Genomic DNA, 7,593 nt, shown 5'->3' on the forward strand with positions numbered 1-7,593 from the left:
GGTAAAATGGGCATACAATGTCCCCTTTAAATGGCTTTGAGCATTAATTGGACTGCACCATGTCATTTGTAATCATGGGGAGGGATATTGTTTCCTTATTTAGATTTTTAGTTGTTAATCTTTGACTCCTTTTTGACATTTGTTTAATAATTGTTCCTAAGTTAGTATTATACGGCCTTATACTGGGGTGTTATGTTGTGGCTGTAGTTTGTTTTCAATATTATTATGTCTAATTCTACCCCCCTTTTGTGTTTGAGTGGCTTGATCTGCCACTATATATGTTCCCCTGTGTAAGTTGAGAGGCAGTTTTTGTGGTGATGTTAACTTGGCTTCACTGGGTACCGGAGGCTAGTTTGGTTGGTTGACCTTTTGCTGGCCCAGATTGGTGAAGTTTGACCTTTTGCATTTTTGTTAATGAAAACTATTTTTCTCAAAGAAAACGATCTGTGGCTCTCTGGTCTTCCTGCTCGGTCCCTGACATATGGTGGCAGTGGTGGGATCGGCCGGTAGAGAGCACAGAATTTTTTTCCAATCTCGTTACCCCCAGCAACTGGTGAACAATGCAACGTGGAGGACGGATTGCAAGAGGAAGAGGAAATCGTGTGGAGCCTAGTGAAACACAAGCTGGTCAAGATGAGCAAATCTATGGTACAGACACTGGAGCCTCTGGAGGGGTAACAGACACTGAGATTGGAGATGTCAGAGAACCAACTCTGGCAGACCTGGCAAATATTTTTCGTGCCCACATGGACCAGCAAGAGGTCTGTGAAGAGACTGCACACCAGGAGCAACGGTTTAAGGCACTACAACATCAGTTCCAACTCCTGCAGATGGAAGTACAGGTTCGTAATACCCCAGCCCCAGAGCTCATTCCATCTGGGCCAGACACCCAAGGCCTGGAAATCCTTGAATCAGAAGAATCTGATCCTCAGGCCCAAGCAGTCCTGTCACATGAGGGTCCTCCAGCCAGTTCCTCATCAGGTTGTTTTCGGTTAGAAAAGGAGCCCAGATTAGAAAAGTTTACAGACAGTGATGAAATTGAACATTTTCTTTTAACTTTTGAAAGGATTGCCGCAGCATGTAGGTGGCCTAAGTCTGACTGGGTTTTCCACCTGATTCCATTGCTAACTGGTAAGGCTAGAGGTGCCTATGTGCACATGGACATGGATAATGCTTTTCATTATCAAAGTGTAAAAGGTGCTATTTTCAGAGAATATGATGTTAACCCTGAAACCTACAGACAGAGATTCTGCTCCGCAGAGGTTGAACCTGGCGAAACACCCAAGGAGCTGTATGTGAGACTGAAGGAGCTGTATGGGAAGTGGATCCAACCAGCTGGTAAAACTAATAAAGATGTTGGTGAGATTATTATCATGGAGCAGTATTTGCGTATGTTATCCCCTGAGCTTCAGGTATGGGTCAGGGAATGTGATCCTTCAACAGCTGCAGAGGCTGCTTTACTGGCCGACGTGTTTGTGGCTGCCCGGCGAAAAGGACAACCATGGAGCTACACCACCTGGAAGGCTACAAAAGACATTTGCAGGCCCATATCCTCTCAATACCACCGGGGAGCAATACCAGATGTGGGTAAGACTCCCATGAGGGAGAATCGGTCAGCAATTACACCAACAAAGCAGGTTAGCAAAGTTCTTATTTCTTACCTATGCGGACAGGAAGGTCACATAAAACCCATGTGCCCAAAGAACCCTCCCAAGCTCACTCAAATGTGAGGTTCACAAATGAAGTTCACAACTGTCAAAATTAATGGGAAATTACTAAGAGCCCTAATTGATAGTGGCAGTGATCAGACCCTGGTGCACGGGCAGTTTGTACCATCTAATGTTATCTGTACTCTTGAAAGCATCCCCATCTGCTGTGTGCATGGGGATGAGAAGCCTTATCCAATTTATATTGAAGTTCAAGGACAAACCTACCTTTTTAAATATTGGAGTTGCAGATTATCTTCCTTTCCCAGTGGTGCTGGGTAGTGACCTGCCAATCTTGTTTGATTTGCTACACCGACCTCAAAGTTGTAATGTTACAGTAACCAGAGCCCAAGCCAAGCTAGTAGATGAGCCCTCCGAAACCCTCAGTGCCCTGCCGTTTTATGATGCTGACCTAGACATCCAGCCTGAGAAGCCCCGAAAGTCACGCAAGCAAAGAAGGCAGGACAAATTTCAACTCACAGTTGTAACGCCATCAGATCAGGTACCTTGAGATTTGCCACTGGGCTTCAAGGTGCCTTCTAACATAGCCCATATGCAGCGAGATGACCCCAGCTTGGTCACAGTGTGGCAGAATGCTAGGAACAGTCCTGGAGAGGAGTATTTCCTTCGAAAGGGTATCCTCTACCATCACCATGGACCGGCCAAGCAGCTAGTGGTTCCTAAGCCAGCCAGAGACACAGTACTTGTCTTGGGCCACTCTGTTCCCTGGGCTGGCCACTTAGGGAAACATAAGACCCTGGCTCGCATTAGACAACACTTTTACTGGCCTGGTTTGAAGACAGATGTTGTCCAGTTTTGTAGGACTTGCCCTCAGTGCCAGAAGACATCTGGAAAACGACCCTGGAGAGCTCCGCTTCAGCCTCTCCCTATTATTGGTATTCCCTTTGAACGACTTGGTATGGATGTTGTTGGGCCACTTGAAAGGAGCAAGACTGGAAACCGCTTCATGCTGGTGATCACAGACTATACCAAATATCCTGAGGTATTTCCCCTAAAAACTGTCAAAGCAAAGACTGTGGCATTGTCCCTAGTTCAGTTCTTCTCCAGAGTTGGTTTCCCCCGTGAGATTTTAACTGATCAGGGCATGTCCACACTATTGAAACAGGTCTACCAACTGCTTGGTATCAAGAGTGTGTGAACAACCCCTTACCATCCACAGACGGATGGATTGACGGAGCGGTTCAACCAGACCCTTAAACAAATGCTACATAAGTTTGTCACTGACACATGTGACAAGCCCATGACTGACCGACTTGGACCAATGGGAAGAGACAACATGTATGGAGAGCGTGAGGGGGGCGGGACTTCCGGCAGAGAAAAGTTGCAAGGAGAAGACGGCAGCGCAGAGTAGTAGCCGGTGAGAAGTTTTCGAAACAAACTGAAAAGCTGCAAGTCAGGAAGAACCGGAGGACGGCTGGTGAGTCTTAGCGAGAAGACAGCGTCGGAGTCCACGGTGAACGGTGATTCGCACGGCAGGTTCAAGTGTTTTGCTCTCGCCACGCTCTCCCTCCCCCTCCCCTCGGGTCTCCTCCCGTGAGTATTCTGCCACTGGACATTCTCCACAGTAGCACCGGGCTTGGAGTTAGCTACAGCTACTGCTACGGCGAAACATTCTCCACTGTGTCATGGACACTGTTGACTGACTTTTACTACGAGTGAAATGGACACTATTGACTGACTTTACAGAACGAAGTGAGCGGCACGAACTTTATGGACAGTATCATTGCGGTATATGGACTTCATGCCTACTGTGGTGCAGTGCACTTAAATGACATTTGGTTAGCCGCTGTTCGGTGATACTAAATTCGAATGTATACTGAAGTTCTATTTTGTTGTTTGAACTGAATTGTGAAAGGTGATTCCCTGTGTTAAAGAGAAGGTTTACTGTGAGAATATACGTTCCATAATCCGAATGGTAATTATACTTGAAGACTCACTCCAAACGAATGTTATTATTATACTGTCTGGGAAAATAAGTTCTGTGTCTAGATAAAATAAATGTGTTTATTTTTCCAGTTAAGAAAACCTGGTCTGTGAGGTTACGGGAAGGGGCTGTTAGAGTAAACACATATTTCTTTAGATTTAAATATCACTGATCTGAACTCATAGTCCTTTAAGATATTTGACGGGGATTTCTCACCCGTTACACACAGGTTCGAATTGGGATCAATGGCTACCCTACCTCCTTTTTGCATACAGGGAAGTACCCCAGGCTTCTACTGGGTTTTCCCCATTTGAACTTTTGTATGGTCATGAGGTGAGGGGACCTCTGACCTTGCTAAGAGAGTCCTGGGAAGGAGACCATGGGAGGGAGGCGGATGTTAATATCATCTCCTATGTTGTTCAGATGCGAGAGAGGCTACAAAAGATGACTGAACTTGCCTGGCCGCACATGGCGGAGGCCCAGAAGTACCAAAAGGCTTGGTATGATAAGACAGCACGGCAGAGGACCTTTATCCCGGGTCAGAAGGTTCTAGTCATGTTGCCAACCAGTGATGGCAAGCTTCTCGCATTTGAGGTAGAGAAACAACTTGGACCCACCACCTACCAGGTTGCAGCCCCAAGGCGAACACGGTCCAGCAAGGTGCTCCATGTGAACCTCCTCAAGGAGTGGGCTGAAAAGCCAGAGAAGAAGGCAGAGGTCTTGCTGATAAGAGCTGTGAAAGAGGAAGAAGACGTGGATGATCAATACCTTCCCTCGCCAGCCCTCACTGAACTTGATCTTAGCCATCTGTCAGCTGATCAGCAAAACCAGGTGAAACCTTTTATGTAATCCTCGTATATTTCAAGAAAACCCAGGTCGCACGGACATGGTTGAACATGTTATTGTGTTAAAAGATGAAGCTCCAGTGAAACTTATGAGTTATAGGATTCCAGAGCAGCTCCTGGGGTCCCTGAAGAAGGAAGTGGAACTGATGCTGGCTCTGGAGGTCATTGAGCGCTCAAAAAGTGAGTGGTGCCACCCAGTAGTTTTGGTCCCAAAGAAGAATGGCACATTAAGGTTTTGTATTGATTTAAGATACCTTAATTCTGTTTCAAAGTTTGATTCATACCCAACACCACGTATTGATGACATGATTGAGCACCTGGGCAAAGCAAAATACCTGACCACCATTGACCTGTGCAAGGGCTATTGGCAAGTGCCTCTCTCTAGGACATCCAGGGAGCTCTGGTCTTCCTGCTCGGTCCCTGACATGTTGATTGTATCAGACATGAGGGTCATGCCCAGAATTAGATTTTCTATTATGCCTTGAGGTTCAATTTTTTTATTTGTGAGTCAATGTTAAATAAATAACAAAATGGTATAATTGAATGATCCCATGATTCACAGTCCCGGTATTGTGCACGCTGACGCACAATCACTCACATCTTCATGAAATATGTGTCTCTAAGCACTGGAAGTAATCAAACACAGGGCTAGTTGGTAAACTGTTGAAAAAGGTAAGCTAATAGCTAACCAGCTAGGCTAGCACTATTTAGTCACAAATGAGTTTATTTTTGTTTCCTCTGTACTGCGTTTAGATCCACCTTTCTCAGCATTGTGCGCCATTTCATTCAATTAGAGTTTTAGGAGTAACAAAAGTCTCCACGCTATCAAGCCAGCTTGCTGTTTTTGAGCAACCTAGCCAACCTCTGTTACAACTGCAACAATAAGTCAAAAGATGTATTTGATGCGGTAATGATAACTTGATGAACAGAAAATAGACCTGTGTTGATGTGACAACCCTTGAGTTGTCCTGCTCACACACACAGAACTGATTACTGTGTTTACTTTAAGTTATTTTTCTTTGTAAATAAATACTTCAACTGCTGCAATTTGTGAACTTCCTCTTTGAGGTTCAAAGTGAAATGAAAATGGATCCTTATTTCCTCCAGGACTCCAAATTGGGTCTTGTAGGTGCTTTTGCTGGGTCCCCTCCTGACAAAGACACTGGTATGTTTTAACAAGACCTGACCCTGGTTGGGTGACTGCATTATACATTTTAAGCTTGGGTACTTCACTGAAAAGGTCTAAGCAGTTGTGCTTTCAACAATTTATATGACCTGGCCTGTTACTGAGGGGAGATTATAAGTTTCTGTGTGGTAGAGATATGTGGAAAGTGCAGCCTGGTGGTAGAAATATGGCTGCCCCTGCTCCATTAGCAGTGCCCTTCAGCTAGCTTTAATGCTAAGAACAGCTATGAATCAGCACCACACACACACACAGCAGCTTGGTCACAGAAATCACAAATCTCTGAGGTGACTGTTGGGTCAGTCAATGAAGTCAAGACTCACAAGAAATATTAACTTGTGCTGAAACTCCATGTTTGGCTTGGTGTTTCACAAATGAAACCAAATGTTACTAATGTGCAGGCTTTGTGAGTGTGAGTGAGTTTTAAATTGTATCTGACTAGTAATTGCTCAAAATACAGCACTTGTTATTTTAATAAAAATAATTCTTTATAAAAATAAAACAAATATTCTTACTGTAAACTGTGTACCTTAGTTCAGATGGATTTGTCAAACATCTGAAATGATGTACAATATACAAAATATATTTCCATACAACAGGGACAAACTGAAAACATATTTGAATCCAGCTTGAAACTAACCACCGCTGCTTCATACCACTTCGCATGTGAGTTGCTGGAGCTCATGTGTTTGCAAACAGGTTCCTGTTACTTCTTTCTCTGGGTGACTGAGAAATATTGTCACTAAAGAAGTTCAGAAGTCAAATCGGGCACTTTTAAAAAAAAATATTTCTCCATGTTCTTCTTTGCCCACTTTATTCACAGCAATCTGTAATAGATTCTTCAGCAATAGCAGACTTATTAAAATGAAGCCAAATGTATCCATTAAAGTGGCTGTCAGTAGGCAGAATAATCCTTCTGAAGCTTTCAGATGTGCTGTTTCATAACTCCATGTATTTCCAGGGGGGGAAGCAGAGTCATCGGCAAGTCATTTGGCTGAGACAAAGATTAAATGACGGAGCTTCAAAAGCTCTTCCTGTCTCTCATTTATTCTCCATCACTGTTGATCCCCTACATGTCAATCTTATCACATCCTGTCTGTGTAGTCAAACCCAGATTGTCACCTCTATTTAATGGTCAAAAATACTTTTATCGACCTCTCTCTTTTATATTATTTTCCTATTCCCCTCTCTGTCTAGCTTCTTGAGTCTTTCACACGATAAGTAGATTTTTAAAAAAAAAGGCTGGTATAATCTAACTCACAGCGCTTGTCCTCCTCAGGAGTCCTGTGCTATCTGTCATCTCCCCTATGTGTTATTTCCTCACCTCTGTTCAAAGGGATGCCACATTCATTCCCTTATTGTTTTACAGTCGCCCATCTGATTGGTGCATTTTAATTACACAGGCAACAAGACCGTCTCCCCTCCCAACTCGCTCATAGTTTGACATTGCCTCTGTGCTTGGAGCCATGAGGCCAAGCTCCTGGCGACACTCCATTTAAAGTGTTACATCTTACGATCATATACAGTTTCAGTTAAGTGTTATATATATGGCCAGTATGTTAACGTAATGAAAACAGCGAGCTAAAGTCAGTTTTCATTGACCAGGATGTAAGCACCATATCCTTAATGGGAGCATCTTTGTGACAGATGACAGGTACAAATCTATGAGAGAGAGAAGACATTAAAGCAATGGTGTAAGGATGTAAGAAAAGCTTGGGTGAGCTTTCACCACAAGTTTGACTCTGCCTTTGTTTCTGCTACAGGGGATATGCCTACACAGGATATGCAATACACAGAGTGGCTCTTACAAAGTAAAAGTCAGTCATGGATTCTATACAAACCAATGTGATACCATCTGAATACTATGTTTCAACACAAATTATGATTAATCACAAGAATAATATGAGGTAACCT

Source organism: Hippoglossus stenolepis, chromosome 7, assembly GCF_022539355.2.
Source record: "Hippoglossus stenolepis isolate QCI-W04-F060 chromosome 7, HSTE1.2, whole genome shotgun sequence".
Lineage (NCBI taxonomy): Eukaryota > Metazoa > Chordata > Actinopteri > Pleuronectiformes > Pleuronectidae > Hippoglossus > Hippoglossus stenolepis.